At 41.7% G+C, this 16,288-nt stretch overlaps 1 pseudogene; it reads right to left on the bottom strand.

Annotated features, from left to right (window-relative positions):
* Positions 1 to 12,247: 12,247 nt before the first annotated feature.
* On the bottom strand, positions 12,248 to 15,420 carry LOC124697161 (annotated as a pseudogene).
* Positions 15,421 to 16,288: the final 868 nt, after the last annotated feature.

Genomic DNA, 16,288 nt, shown 5'->3' with positions numbered 1-16,288 from the left:
GGCCGCACCCTTGAGGCCGGCCACCCCCTCCCAAACCCTAGCCGCCCCCTCTCCTCCATAGCTCCCGCGTGCTTTAGCGAAGCTCCGCCGGAGTTCTCCACCGCCACCGACACCACGCCGTCGTGCTGTCGGATTCAAGAGGAGCTACTACTTCCGCTGCCCGCTGGAACGGGAGGTGGACGTCATCTTCATCAACAACCGAACGTGTGACCGAGTACGGAGGTGCTGCCCGTTCGTGGCGCCGGAACCGATCGTGATCAAGATCTTCTACGCGCTTTTGCAAGGGGCAAGTGAACGTCTACCGCAGCAACAAGAGCCTCATCTTGTAGGCTTTGGAATCTCTTCAAGGGTGAGACTCGATACCCCCTCGTTGCTACCGTCTTCTAGATTGCATCTTGGCTTGGATTTCGTGTTTGCGGTAGGAAATTTTTTTTTTGTTTTCTATGCAACGTTATCCTACAGGGAGGGATCCCGCTCGAGTTTCGTGGGCCTCAGAAGCGGTGGACCATTCTGGGCCAGGTGCTCATGGCCTTCCAACGGGGATTCCATCATTCAAGTCAGGAGATCCTGCTGGCGCGTGAACGCGATCGTGCTTTCTCCCTCGATCACGCCAACGTCGCGCCCTCGACTTCACCAACACCGCGGAGCTTCCTCACACCGGCACTGTCCCTGTCCTCGCGTTATCAAGTTCTTCATCGCTAATGCTTGCTCAGTCTTTCGCTTCGGTTGTCGCCGGATTCCAGTTCTTACCGGAGATGGTTGTTTCCCCTCTGCGGCCTACGGTGCCGCCAACGGTTACACCCGACGTGAATGTTCCTGCTGCTCGCCCTGTGGATGGTTCGTGCTCGAACGACCCCTTGCCGGGTGCGCCCATGTCGACCGAAAAGTTGTCGGCGCTGCGACCGCCATTCACCTGCGGGGCGGGAGGGATCCCGCTCAAGTTTCCTGGGCCTCAGAAGCGCTGGTCTGTTCTTGGCCAGGCGCTCATGGGTTTCCAACGGCATCGAGCGGAGGCCAGGCCGGCGCTACCGGCGGCTGTGCGACCTCAGGAGGAGACGATCCTTTCCACTCGCCTGGAGATCCCTTCTGGGTCACCGGTGGGCGGACTGGCGTCGGTCTCGCCGGTGCAGCCTCGTGCACCTCCCGCTGCCACGATGGAGGGGTCTTCACCGTGCTTTTCCCCTCCGTCAACAAGGTCTGCTCCACGCACGCGTTCTCCATCGACATCACCCGAGGTTGATGTTCAGCCTAAGCCAGTGTGTCCCCCACACGTCCTCCAACCGGAGGTTAGGCGCATCGGACGACTCGCAATGGCTGGGGATGGTATGGCGGCCACTAATGTGGATACGATGCAAAAGGCCATGCGACGCAAGGCGGAGAAGAATTTAGATGTCGTAGGTTCAAAACCGTCTAAAACCTCTTTTACCGATTTTTATGATTCACGCATATCTTCAAATTTAGGTAGTATAGGTGTGTCCATGGCTTGGCATCCAGTTGATATTTTGGTTTCAGCTAATGTGTTAAGACATATGGAGCGCGATCGATTAACGGTCGTTCCTGAAGTCTTCACTGGGCTAGAGACAATCGTATTAGGCAAAAATGAAGCTGATGACATCCTAGATGGCCAACTTCTCTCCGCTCTAGTAGGGAATATTTCAGAGGTTGATCTGGAGCAATCGGGGCAATGATCTAAAAGCTTATGGACGTTGTTCTAGGTCTTCTGCTCAGAAGAAATCTCGTCGGAATAGTAAATCAATTAAATCTAAAATAGTTTATTGCTGAATAGTATGTTTAGGAATAGCAGAGGTCTTGGTGATTTGGGTAAACATTTCCCTATTGCTGATTGTTGTAGAGAATATTTGTTAGATTTTATTGCTATTTTCGAGACGGGTAAGAGGAACTTCTCTTAACGTTTCCTTGACCGGTTATCTAGCAGGATTAACTTTGAGTGGTTCTCTCGCCCACCTCAAGATAGATCTGGGGGCATCTTAATTGGCGTCCGAGTAGACACAATGAAGGTATTAGCTAGTTTGGATGGAGAGTACCATATTAAACTTGACATCCAGAACAAAGCTGATAACTTCATTTGGAGTTTAGTCGTTGTGTATGGTGTGGCTCAGGATGCTTTTAAGGTTGACTTCTTATGTGAGTTGGTTAATCTTGCGAAGGATAATCCATATCTGATAATTATCGGAGGAGCTTTTAATTTGCTGCGATTCCTCGCGAGAAGAGTAGAGGCCATTTTGATGATCATTGGCCCTTCTTGTTTAATGTTGTCATCGACAGTTTAGACTTACGAGAAGGGGCTATGATTGGTCGACAGTTTACATGGACCAACAGTTTACCTGTTCCCACATACGAAAAACTAGATTCTGTGTTAATGAATTCTGAATGGAAAGATAAATGGACAGAGCTACCGGGGCACCATATCAGGGTAGCGGTCGTGCGGCGGCTTGCTAATGAGGAGAAGTAAAAAAGGTTATGCGGACCCAAGCATGCAAGCAATTCTATTGCTTGCACTGACAACATGCAGCGTCTCCGCTTTCTATCTCTGTGCATGCAACAAGTACTCCTACCAGGATTTAAAAAATTAGGAGAGCACTCTCACAACTGTTGCACAAATGCACACTTTTGAACTGAGACAAAAACCGTTTATACTTTGACAACCGTTAGCAGATTATTTGGCAGTAGCTACCGTTTCTTATAGAACAAATTTCAAATCCCTTACTGTTAATAGATTATTTAGTAATAACTACTCGGTTATTTTGACAGTAGCTACTACTTTTTCTGAAACAAATGTCAAGCACTCTAAAAGTACCAGATTATTTAGTAACAGCTATCAGATTATTTAGTAACATCTATCAAATTAATTAACACCGACTATCAGATTAATTTACAATAAACTACCACCTTATTTAACAACTGCCGTGGCTGCCAAATTCCTAATGTCTGGCTGCTAGATTCCCAATGCATTTTGACAGTAGCTACTGTTTTTTCTCGAACAAATGTCAAGCACTCTACAAGTAATCCTACCAGATTATTTATTAACAGCTACCAGATTAATTAGCACTAACTATCAGATTATTTAGAAATTCAACAATTTCGTGGCAAATTCCCAGGTGTGGATTCTCTATGCGTAGCTGCCAAAATCTAATGCCTAGCTGGCAACAAATTCTCTATTGAACGCGAGTAGGGGATACTCACAGAAATAGTTCATATACAAAAAAGTCCACCGGAATCTCCACCAAAAAAATCAGTATAACGATTGTAAGAGAAAAATATCCTGCAACATCTGCACCTCGGCGGCGGCCTCCCAGTGCTTGCGTCGGTGGCCTCCCCGTATTGTGAACACATATTCCCAGCGAGTATGTCTCCATGTGCTCGGCGGCGGTGGCTTCGCTTGATGTGCGCTCTGTCATGGGCTCGTCGTCCATGTTCTGCTCGCCGTTGCATGCTCGTCGTGTCTCCTCCTCGCGCTCACACGGGTGGCAGCATCCTCCCTGCTCCTCCTCGGCGTCCCGCAGCCTTGAGGCGTGGTCTGTGGCAGCCTTGCTGGTGTGCTTGTCGTCCATGTCCTGCGACTCCTCCTATCGCTCGTCGGTGGAGGTGCAGACTTCGCCGCGACGCTCCACCCCATCGCGCTCGTCGACGGCGGAGAAGGCGTCCCCGCGAAGCGCCTCCTCCTCGTATGCTCCCATGGCGACTTGGATTTCGGAGAGAGATGGGAAAATGAGTGGACAGGAGGCACCCGTGAGTAGATAAGGGAGAGGGATTTTTTTTAGTTTATATAAGAGATAAAGCTGAGAGGTTGTGGAGGCCACGATGCTGTTTCCCAAATCTTGATGCACCGCCGCACGCGGAGTGAGCCATGCGGCGCCTCTTCATATCTGTTTCCAAGATAAATACTCTATGGTGTCTGTTCGTGCACTAGAACGTATTGAAAAATTGTCGGACCATGTTCCCATTCTGTTAACCACCGGAACACCTAGACCTTTGTGTAAGCGTCTGTTCAAGTTTGAACTAGGGTGCCTACATCGGGGCAACTTTTTGGATATGGTTAAAAATGTGTGGGAAAGACCGATTGTGGCAACTCTCCAATTGTGAGGTGGAATAATAAGATGTGTGCAATGCGTAAACACCTCTCTGGTTGGGGTGCACATATCTGCGGTATTCTTAAAAAAGAGAAAGCTCGTTTATCGTCTATTATTGATGATTTAGAAGCTTTGACGGAGTTAAGACCCCAATCCCCGCAAGAGATGGAATTAAAAATTCAATCCAACGCACATATAGCGGATCTTCTTCGTGACGAGGAGTTTAAATGGTACTAGCGATCTAAGGCCCAGTTCATTTTGGAAGGAGATTCGAATACGAGATATTTCTATGGCATTGCCAATGGTAGACATAGGAAAAAAAACGTATCCATTATGTGGTACAAGATGAAGGGCTAATTGAGGGTCATGAGCAAGTAAAGTCTTCTATCACGAATTATTATAAAGGTTTGTTTGGTCCTCCATAGGAGAGTTCTTTTTCTCTAGATGAGACCGTAACGGATGACATACCCCAAGTTTCCATGGAAGAAAATAATCTGCTATGAGCACCTTATTCGGAGGAAGAGGTTCAAAAGGCTATTTTCCAAATGGAATGTAATAAAGCACCGGGCCTGGATGGTTTTCCTGCGGAGGTTTATCAACCTTTTTGGGAGACTATTAAAGTTGACCTTCTAGAGATGTGCAACTTTCTCCATGCTGGACAACTAGAATTATTTCGTCTAAATTTCGGTAAAGTCATCTTGTTACCAAAAGTTAATGAGGCAGAAAGGATTCAACAATACATACCTATATGCCCTATTAAATGTAAGTTTCAAGATTTTCACGAAAGTTGCCACCATTAGACTAAATATGGTGGCGGTTCATGTTGTTCAACCGTCGCAAACCGCATTCATGCAAGGAAGGTGTATCCTTGATGGAGCGGTGATCTTGCATGAGGCTGTGCACGAAATGCATAAGAAGAAATTACATGGGGTTATTTTAAAGTTAGATTTTGAAAAGTCCTATGACAAGGTTAAATGGTCTTTCCTTCAGCAGACTCTTAGGTTTTTCTCCTGAGTGGCGCGCTTTGATTAATGATTTTGTATCTGGAGGGAGCGTGGCTATTAGGTTCAACGATGACACATGTCACTATTTTGAGACACGAAAAGGTTTGCGCCAAGTCGACCCATTATATTATCTCCAATGTTATTTAACATTGTGGCGAATATGCTAGCTATTTTGATCTAGGGTGCTAATCTAATGGTCAGATTGCAGGAGTAATCCAACATCCTGTTGATGGTGGTTTATCAATCCTTCAATATGCCGATGATACAATTCTGTTTATGGATCATGATCTTGAAAAAACTCGCAACCTCAATTTATTTTGGCGGCGTTTGAGCAACTTTTGGGTCTAAATATTAATTTCCATAAAAGTGAATTGTTCTGTTTCGGTGATGCACAACATGAGTTAACTCTTTATGCAGAGTTGTTTGGTTGTGGGCAAGGCTAATTTCCTATTCGATATTTGGGAATCCCGATTCATTATCGGAGACTCACAAATGCTGAATGGAAAATAGTGGAAGAAAGACTTCAAAAGCATCTAAGTAGTTGGAAAGGTAAATTGTTGTCCATTGGATGAAGATTGGTATTCATAAATTCAGTTTTGATAAACATGGTACTATATGATATATTTCTTCCTTTTACCTAAAAGAATCTTGCACAAACTCGATTATTATCGATCCAGATTCTTTTCGCAAGGGGACAACGAGAAAAATAAATATCGACTGGTTAAGTGGAGTATAGTCTGTATACCCAAAGACCAAGGTGGGCTTGTTGTTCATGACCTCGAGGTCAACAATTTAGCCTTACTAGGTAAATGGTTGTTCAAGATTCTTACCGAAGACAGGGTTTGGCAAACTATTCTACGAAGAAAGTATATCGGCTCGAAGGAATTGTCCCAAGTGATTTGGAAACCATGGGCATTTTTTAGCTCATCTCATGGCTTCTAAGAAATTCTTCTTTCGCCATGGTACTTTTTCCATACATAATGGAACAGAGATACGTTTTTGGGAGAACATTTGGTTAGATAATGCCCCTCTTTGTGAACAGTATCCAATATTGTATAGTATTATTCGTCACCAAAATGATACCATTGCTACGGTAATGGCTACATCAACTCCGAATATGACGTTCGGAAGGAATTTGATAGGATAGAGGTTAGTTGCATGGAATTCATTACTAGTTCGTCTGGGGATATACAACTATCACCCGAACTTGACGAATTTCGGTGGAATCTAAATGCTAATGGTACCTTCTCGGTAGATTCCCTATACAAAGCGTTCCTCCATTCTGCAGTACCATTTAATAGTAGCAAGAAAATTTGGAAGATGAAAATACCGTTAAAAAACAAAATTTTGGATGGTATCTTCATCGTGGGGTCATTCTCTCCAAAGATAATCTTGTTAAGCGCAACTGGCATAGAAGTCCTCTGTGTGTTTTATGTCATCAAGACAAAACTATCAAACAGTTATTCTTCCAATGCCAGTTCGCTAGATCTATATGGTCGATCATCCAAGTATCTTCTAGCATTTATCCTTCGACTAGTGTTGCCAATGTCTTAGACAATTGGCTCATGGTAATTATTCAAGGTTTAGATTGCTTCTTAGGGTGCGTGTGCTAGCAGTTATCTGGGTGCTATGGCTACGTAGAAATGATAAGATTTTTAATGATAAAAATTATACTATTTTGCAGGTTATCTACAGATGTACCAGTATTCTTCGTTTGTGGTCACCTCTTCAGCGGATGGAGAACCGAGACCTATTTACGATTGGAGGTTGCAGCGAGTGATACTTTTTCCCTACATGGGTGGCCCCATAATCTACGGATTGAAGCTCCACCTTTTCCTTAGGCGTTTTTACACTTTATCGTCACCATATGTATTATGTCTTTTTATCTTTAGATCCTGGTTTTGAGACTTGTGAATGGTTTTTTGTACTTGATACAAAGTTTTGATTACGAAACTTTCCTTGTGACCGGATCTTTTTATGCTCTCTTGGAACCGACAACTTACTTCATGCTATTATTAACACTTATGACTGAGCCGCACTTGCTTTTCAAAAGAAATTGAAACTCTCATGCCTGAGACTAGCCAATAGAAGAAAGAGCCACAAGCAAGCCATAGCTGCATCCTTTTTCTTCGCTTTCTTCAACAATGCGAATCTACCTCACTCCTCATAAGAACTCAAATACAAATTCGAGTTCCAAATTTCTATTTCCCCATGCTCTTGCACAGGCGGTTGGGAAGCCAGCCAAATGCCGACATGCCTCAGCTGGAGAGGGCGATGAAGAATGCACAGATGCGGGACGAGAGGTTCTCTACAGGTCAGTCATCAACCCCTATGCTCTCAATTGTTAATATACCAGATTCGGAAATAGTTCAGAGAGCAGATAGGTTAGGGATATCATTAGGAAAGTCAGCACGGGAGGTACATAAATCTATTAACGGAATTAAAATGCTAGAAGAGGAACGTATTTTGACGATTTTAAAAAAGAAAGAGATTGAGAATGAAAACAAAGAGGAAGGTCTGGAGACTCTTGTATTGTCAAAAGTCTCCAATTTGTGTGAGGATCTGATTGAGGACGAAGATATTCCACTCGATTTTGATGATCATTTGGAACATCTTAAACCAATAGTTAAGGTTAAAAAAGTTAGACAAAGAAAAGTATATGATACTAGTAATATTCGTAAAAGTACTAGGAAAAGAATTAAAAAACAATTTTCTTAATGCAGAACTTAAAAGGTATTATCTGGAATTCAGGAGGATTTGGGGATATTGCTAAACATTTGTTTGTCAAAGAAGCGATTAGAGAACATAAATTAGACTTCATAGCCTTGTTGGAGACTGGAAGATCTAATTTCTCGATTCCTTTTTTGAACCAGTTAGCGGGGGGTAATAATTTCTCCTGGTTTTGTTTACCACCGCATGGTCGTTCTGGAGGAATTCTAGTGGGAATTAACTCAGATACGTTACAAGTGTTAAAAGTAAGTACGGGTGATTTTTGTGTCAAGCTTCACATAAAATGTAAGAGAGATGGCTTTGAATGGATTCTGGTGCCGGTGTATGGGGCGGCCCAGGACACGCACAAAGCAGAATTTCTATCAGAACTAGTCAGAACTTGTGAATCTGAAACATTACCTATGTTGGTAGGTGGTGATTTCAATATCATTCGTAAACGAGAAGAGAAAAATAATGACAATTTCAAAGCGCGTTGGCCCTTTGTTTTTAACGCTATCATTGAGCATCTCAACTTGCGTGAAATTGCTCTATCTGGGAGACAATTTACATGGGCAAGTAGGAGAGAAGAACCCACATATGAAAAGCTTGATAGAGTACTAGCATCTATCTCTTGGGAACAAAAATTTCTTTTGGTCACGGTAAGAGCTTTAACTAGAGCCGATTCTGATCATACTCCAATACTTATAGATTCAGGTGTGAAAGCGCACTTGGGTAATCAAGCAAAATTCTCTTTTAAGCTACATTGGTTGCGACAAGAGGGTTTTTTGATATGATAGTAAAGGAGTGGAATTCAGCTATAGGTGGAGCTAATCCAATGGAAGTCTGGTTAAATAAACTACGCCATATAAGAAGATTCCTCAAGGGTTGGGCAAAAAATCAAAGTGGAAAGTATAAGAAAGAAAAAGAGAGATTGCTAAACATCATTGATCATCTTGATTTAAAAGCGGAAACGAATATGTTGGATTCAAATGAAAGAGAAGAGTTAAAAAAGGCAACTGTTTGTTTGAACAAATTAAGAAGAGAAGAGGAATCTAAATGGGCACAAAGAGCAAAAGTCAAGCACATTCAAGAAGGAGGGAATAATACAAAATACTTCCACTTAATAGCTAATGGTAAACATAGGAAAAAGAAAATTTTCCAATTAGAGCAACAAGAGGGGACTATTGTTGGTGAAGATAATTTGAAGGTTTATATTACTGAATTCTATAATAAATTGTTTGGGGCACCGGCTCCAACCAATATTTCTTTAGTTGAAAGTGATATTCATGATATTACGCAAATTTCACCATTGGAGACTGACATCTTAACAGCCCCCTTTACAGTAGAGGAGGTTTTTGAGGCCATTTCTCAAATGGAATTGAATAAATCTCCTGGACCAGATGGCTTTCCAGCTGAGTTTTATCAAACTTTTTGGGATGTCATAAAGGATGATCTAATGGCTCTATTTTCACAGTTTACTAAAGGGGAATTGCCACTTTATAAACTGAATTTTGGAGTTATTACATTATTACCTAAAAAATAAAATGTTGTCCAAATTCAACAATATAGACCTATTTGTTTGCTCAATGTATGTTTTAAGATCTTCACTAAAGTTGGTACAAATCGAATCTCGGGGATTGCCCCTAAAGTTATAAAGCCAACTCAATCGGCGTTTATGCCAGGAAGAAATATTTTGGAAGGGGTGGTGATACTACACGAAACCATTCATGAATTGCATTCTAAAAAATTAGATGGGGTGTTGTTTAAAATCGATTTTGAGAAAGCTTATGATAAGGTGAAATGGCCTTTCCTACAACAAACTTTGCGAATGAAGGGTTTTGCTCCAGAATGGGGGAGAATAGTGCAACAATTTGTTCAGGGTGGTAGTGTTGGGGTTAAGGTGAATGATGATATTGGTCATTATTTCCAGACAAAAAAAGGTTTAAGGCAAGGGGACCCCCTATCTCCGATGCTTTTTAATATCGTAGTGGACATGCTTGCCATCTTAATTGAAAGAGCAAAAGAAGATGGTCAAGTCGGAGGGTTAATTCCACATTTAGTTGATGGAGGACTCTCCATACTACAGTACGCTGACGATACCATCCTTTTTTTGGAACATGACCTTAACAAGGCTGTTAATATGAAATTAATTTTATGTCTCTTTGAAGAGTTATCGGGGCTTAAAATTAACTTTCACAAGAGTGAGATTTTTTGTTTTGGAAAGGCAAAGGAGGAAGAGGAACAGTATAAACAGATCTTTGGATGTGATGCTGGACATCTCCCCTTTAGATACTTGGGTATTCCAATCCATTACAAAAAACTCAGGAATTCGGATTGGTATCCGGTAGAAACACGGTTTGAAAGTAAATTAGGATGCTGGAAAGGGAAGTTACTATCCTATGGTGATAGGTTAGTACTTATTAATTCAGTATTAACTAGCCTACCGATGTTTATGTTGTCGTTCCTAGAAATACCTGTTGGGGTAAGGAAGCGTCTGGACTTCTATAGATCTCGATTCTTTTGGCAGTCCGATGAAGACAAAAGAAAATACCGGCTTACTAAATGGAATATTATTTGTCGACCTAAAGATCAAGGGGGATTAGGTATTGAGGTACTCGAAATCAAGAATAGATGTTTATTGAGTAAATGGCTCTTTAAACTTCTTAATAAAGACGGGGTGTGGCAAGAATTGCTACATAACAAATACTTAAGACAGAAGACGTTATCGGAGGTGCAAGTTAAGCCCACCGATTCCCCCTTTTGGAAAGGATTAATGAAGGTTAAACAAGAGTTTTTCTCTAGGGTTTTTTTTAAGGTGGGTAATGGTATGACCACCCGCTTTTGGGAAGATACATGGCTAGGAAATACTCCGTTGGCTCAACAATATCCGTCCTTATATAATATTATACATCATAAGAATGTCACAGTTGCACAGGTGTTAGCTCAAACACCATTGAATATTACTTTCAGAAGGGCGCTTACTGGTAACAAATGGACTGCATGGTTACAATTATGTAGGAAATTGATGATGGTTAACTTGAATGTAGATGAGGATCGATTTGTATGGAAATTGACATCAAATGGTTTATTTACAGTAAAGTCAATGTATGAGGATCTTATGTGCGATCACACCCCTTTTTTGCGAAAGTACTTATGGAAGGTTAAAATTCCACTTAAGATTAAGATTTTTATGTGGTTTTTGAGCAATAAGGTTTTGTTAACTAAGGATAATTTAGTTAAACGGAATTGGAATGGGTGTACAAAATGTGTTTTTTGTGGGGAACAGGAGACCATTCAACACCTTTTCATTGACTGTCCTTTAGCTCAACTATTATGGCGAACGGTTAATTTTACTTTTGATCTTCCACCTCCAACCAATATTACCAATATGTTTGGTAATTGGTTAAATGGAGTAGATAGACAATCTAAGGCTTTTATCCGAATAGGGGTTTCTGCTTTATGTTGGTCTATTTGGAGGGTCAGAAATGATATAATTTTTAATAAAAAAACCTCTTTTCACTTCTTGCAGGTTATCCATATGGTGTCCCATTGGGTCCAGCTTTGGGCCCTACTCTCACCGGAGGGGCAGCGGGATGCTATGGCTACTGGTTGCACACGGCTCCTGATGGTTGCTCAGGATATCTTGTGCCAGGCTGGTTGGCGACATACTAGAAGACTATGTTAATGTGTAGTCATAATTTGTGTACCTTTCGATGGTTGATTTTTGTATCAATCCTCGGTGATGCGTGAGTTGTAAACATTATACTTTGGATCTTTTTTAATAAAGGGCCGTGTGCATCGTCATGATGCAGAAGCCGGGGTATATCCCCATTTCAAAAAAAAAATGATCGCTTTCTATGTCTCCCAATAGATGCGGTACTGCCAATCGTAGACTGGTGACTGGGGAATGAGAGCTCCATACACCATGATTCATGGAGTGTGCATCCTTGTTCAGATGTCGGGTGTAATTACTTTTTCAAGTAATAAAGCGCCCGTTATCGAAAAAAAATCATCATTGGTGCCCTCTCGACATAATTTGAAGTATGCCTTTGTCGCCACCTAATCTGTGGTACTGAAGATGAGAACACCGTGCCTCTACGAAGTGTCTTACAATACGTAAAGACATTCCAAAAGTTTCATTTAGTCCTAGACACACTGCCTACAGTGACACTTATGTGACACATAACAAATGCGACCAAAATAATGTATTTACATGCTATTTTTGTTGTGGTGGATACGATTTACGAATTTATGCCTCGCATCTGTGTTTATGCCATGGATTTGGCTCTGCTTTAAATGATGTGGTTGAGCATGTATTCTCCTGGACAAAATTTTAGCTCCTTAATATCTGTCTTCTTTTTTAAGACGCTATTTTAAATATAGCATGCTATAACTTATACAGCGCCTCGAGAAGGGACCCAGTAAATGAAATATCTCTCTATTTTAAAGCTTGATTGTACTTCCAACAACAGGTTTCAGCAGGCATTTGAACCAATAGGCCGACTTCTTCGGGTAGCGCTCGAGAGTGTTGAAGTCGACGTAGACGATGCCGAACTTGGACGTGTAACCCAACAGCCACTCAAAGTTGTCGAGGAGAGCCCACGCAAAGAAGCCATGCACATTGGCGCCGCCGTCGATGGCTCTCTTCAGCTCGCTGAGGTAGCTCTGGTAGTACCCAACCCTTGTGTCATCTTGCACATACTCATCGCGTGTAAGGTTCCCAGGTTGATCCATTCCTGACAACATGATGATAAGATTAGTGATGTACATGCATAATAAGATGATTGAGAGTTATGAAGTCGAAAACTTGATCATAAAACCAAAAGGAAGAGATACAAGGAGCTGTATTCAGTACCGTTTTCCATTATGAGCACTGCTGGATTTCCATACTTCTGCCTGATGTAGTTCATAGATCCGTACATCCCAAACGGGGTGATGTAGAGCCAGTCAGAGTTCGCCTGTAATGATTCACGCGTTGACAAGAATTCATCATATTAATTTCGAACTCAACAGTGCAATCATGCAATTGTCGAAGAAAATAAATTGAGCTGAAAAGTCGTTGCAGCTAAGATGAATGACAAAGGATGGACTGAAAATAAATATGCAGTGGTGCAAATATACCCTTTTTCCAATTGGTTTGCCATTTCGCTCATCTGTGAATTTCAGCAAGAAATGATCAACTGACAATATTTTTCTAGATATATTTATTGATGTGAAACCTGCAGTTTAAGACAAGAATAGCTCACATTTGTAGTAAACATGCCAATCTTCTGAGTAGCTAATTGGCGTCTGGTTCAGCAATTTCTTCTCGGTCATGTAGATAGCTGTGTAGTGATTGATCCCAATATAGTCTGATGAGCCCTTGACCAATTTAACTTGATCAGGAGTGAACCTGGGCAACCTCTCTTTCACAATATCTTGCATTGTCTGTGGGTACTGTCCATTAATTAGTGGATCCATATACCTGCATCGAAGCAACCATTGATATATATTTTTGAAGTAAAGGGAAATATTTAATGAAAACAATTGAGATTTTTTAATATAAAAAGGAAACTAGTATGGATAGCCTTACCAACCAACTTGGAAGTCCCTGGCTCTTTGAGCTGCTGTCTTCAGTTGAGTTTGTAAGCGCCTCGTACCAACTGAAGTCCAGAACTATTCCAATCTTCCCTTGCTGGACTGCCTACAATTTGTACTTATTACTATACGGTCTGCAGTCTAGACAGAATGACGTTCATGGAAAATCATGCATATCTGTTATCTCTAGTAGGCCGATCAAGTTAGCACAGTTTACTAATATAGCTCAAGCAGAAAAAAAACTACTTATTCCGGTATCTTGCAACTGCATAACCATGTGCTAAGAGAAGATTGTGCTAAGAACTTCCCAAAAGTAATAAAGCATCCTTTATCGAAAAAAATGTGCTAAGGGAAGGTTGTGAGAAACAATGTAAGGTTCTGTTGCTGAGTTCCCACCAGCAGCGCATTCGGAGCACCTTTGAGGAGGTTGATGCCCGGTATCATAACCAGTAAGCGCAACTCGGCTTGATTCATTGAATGTAAACCAGTTCTTTACACGGTCGCCGAAGGTCTTGAAACAGAAGTCAGCGTAATCTGCAAATAGTTCCCTGAAAAACGAATATCATGAAGATAATCATGCATTCTCATATCGTAAGCCTTTCACACCAGAGGTATAGAATGATGCATCTACTTATAGAGACATATAGAGTTCGTTTGTACGTTCAGGTAAACATACACAAACTTCCACATTCTTTCAATATGTAATATGATAGAGAATTATAAATTGTAAAAAGAGCAACTAGTATATTATCTAGACGACTTATCTTGTATGCTTCTAATTCCAAAACAATAAGTCTAGACTAACTCTGAATGAGGAAGTAAATCTAACACATTATAGTTGATAAAGGGAGATCGAATACTAGTTTGACTTACCCTGTTTTTGCATTTAACCAGCCTTGATACTTCTTCTCAAGTGCAAGAGGGAGATCATAGTGGTGAAGATTGACATAAGGAGTGATGCCTGCTCGGTTTTCATGGAAAACATTCAGATACTAATGCATTCAGGTTCTCATGGAAGTTTCACAGATTTTTTTTTTTTTTTGAGGCTGAACAGTGGGTTTCCCCACTGTGATTTTTTATTTATTTTATAAGTTAACAAAAGTCCACAAAAAGCAAAAACATATGCTTTTGCTATGATGTACCTTTGTGAAGCAGGTAGTCTATCAGACTGTTGTAGTATGCTACACCCTCTTGGTTGACTTTTCCTTCACCATCCGCAGAAATCGAAGACGTGCAAGTCAGACAAATATGGCAGTTATCATAACTAAGTCATGTAAGAGCATGCTACCACTCCAGTGAAATTGTGTGTACCTGGGAAGATTCTAGACCAGGATATAGAAAAGCGGTAGGCATCGAAATTGAGTTCTTTCATGAGGTCGACATCTTCCTGTTCCAGCATAAAGGGATTAAACGTGAGGCCCTAGAATTCTTTCCCCACATTTTTTAAATGTATGAATACGTATTTTCAGTCAGTAACGCATGGGGCGGTGCCAACTTCGTGAATTGTGAGTTTCAGTGTTACTCTGAAGAGCTAACTACTAAGACAAGTTAATATGATTACTCATATAAACGTTAAAAACTTATCCTGTGGGCTTACGATCTCTGTTTTACTCCCGAGATACATACCTTGTAGCGATGATATTGATCTGTGGTAACGTCTGCATTTTGGTTTCCCGGGATCATCCCTGCTTATTGCACCAAAGTATAAGAAAGTGTTAGCTGTGGAAGAATTCCATTCCTCAGAGAAGGGAGTTTGACTGATCAAGGTCACACGGTACAAAATCCTAGCCGATAATACTACAGTGAGGATTACCTGGGGTGTGGGCAAGTTCGTCCCAGACGGATGGCCCGCGGCCGCCTCCGGCCGCCATGCCTTCCACCTGGTACGCCGACGTCGCCGTCCCGAACACGAAGCCCTTGGGGAACGACGCCCGGCTCAGACAGGGCGGCGTCCCCGCCCCCGCGGCGCTCGCGCATGCTTCTCCGCCATGGTACGCGGCCACCAGGCCAAGCAGTAGCAGCGCCGACCTCGCGGTCATCTCGCAGCGGGCAGTGGCAGCCTGAGCTCACACCGATCGACCAACGGGCGAGTGGTAGTGCAAGCTACAGCAGTCTCTCTTCAAGTATACTAGACCATGATATCGCGCGTTGTTGCGTCCGTCTATTTTTTACAAAAAAATGGTTAAAATCCCTACAAGTGTAGAAATGTAGGAAATATGAAAGTTGAATTTACATGAACTGGCATGTAAATTCATATGTAGGCAAAGGTGAATTTTAATAGATTTGTAGCGAACTAATGTTTCAAGAAATTTTGGAAAAAAAAGTACATATAATTGATAAATTATCAATTGAATTACTGTTTCCTCATATATTTGATAAATTATCCATTGAATTACTATTTGATAAATTATTATTTGAATTACTATTTCCTCATATTATTGATAAATTGTCAATTGAGGCGTCCATGTAATTATCAAATGATCGGCCTACTCTTATTCTGTATTCAACAAGTCCTCTTGCAAAGTGTTTTACCTTCGTGAAGAAATAAATAAATTTTCCGGTGAAGCTAGCGAGTTGATGTAATTGGAAAAGTGAACATATGATGGCCCAACACCTTTGGCTTGGACAGCTTTGAATATGTTTCTTCTTTCAATACCAACTCGAATCTATGTGTTAAACTTCATGCACTAGCCACTTGAATCAAAAATCCGAACTGATGGAAAGGGAAAGGCAATCTACTTATACACGTCAACACCCCCTCTCACGTGTGACGGAAAGACGAGAAGACAAGTCAACACGTGTAGAGAGACAAAGAGGCAGCGCCGGGACCACAGGCCACACGGCAAGAGGCTGCGTGGGAATTTAGAATAAATTGTAAAAGCCAGAATTTGAACTCAAAACCTGGGG

This window comes from Lolium rigidum, chromosome 3 (genome assembly GCF_022539505.1).
Source record: "Lolium rigidum isolate FL_2022 chromosome 3, APGP_CSIRO_Lrig_0.1, whole genome shotgun sequence".
Classification (NCBI taxonomy): Eukaryota; Viridiplantae; Streptophyta; class Magnoliopsida; order Poales; family Poaceae; genus Lolium; species Lolium rigidum.
Note: the sequence above shows the minus strand (reverse complement) of the source record. Positions and strands in the feature narration are given on the sequence as shown.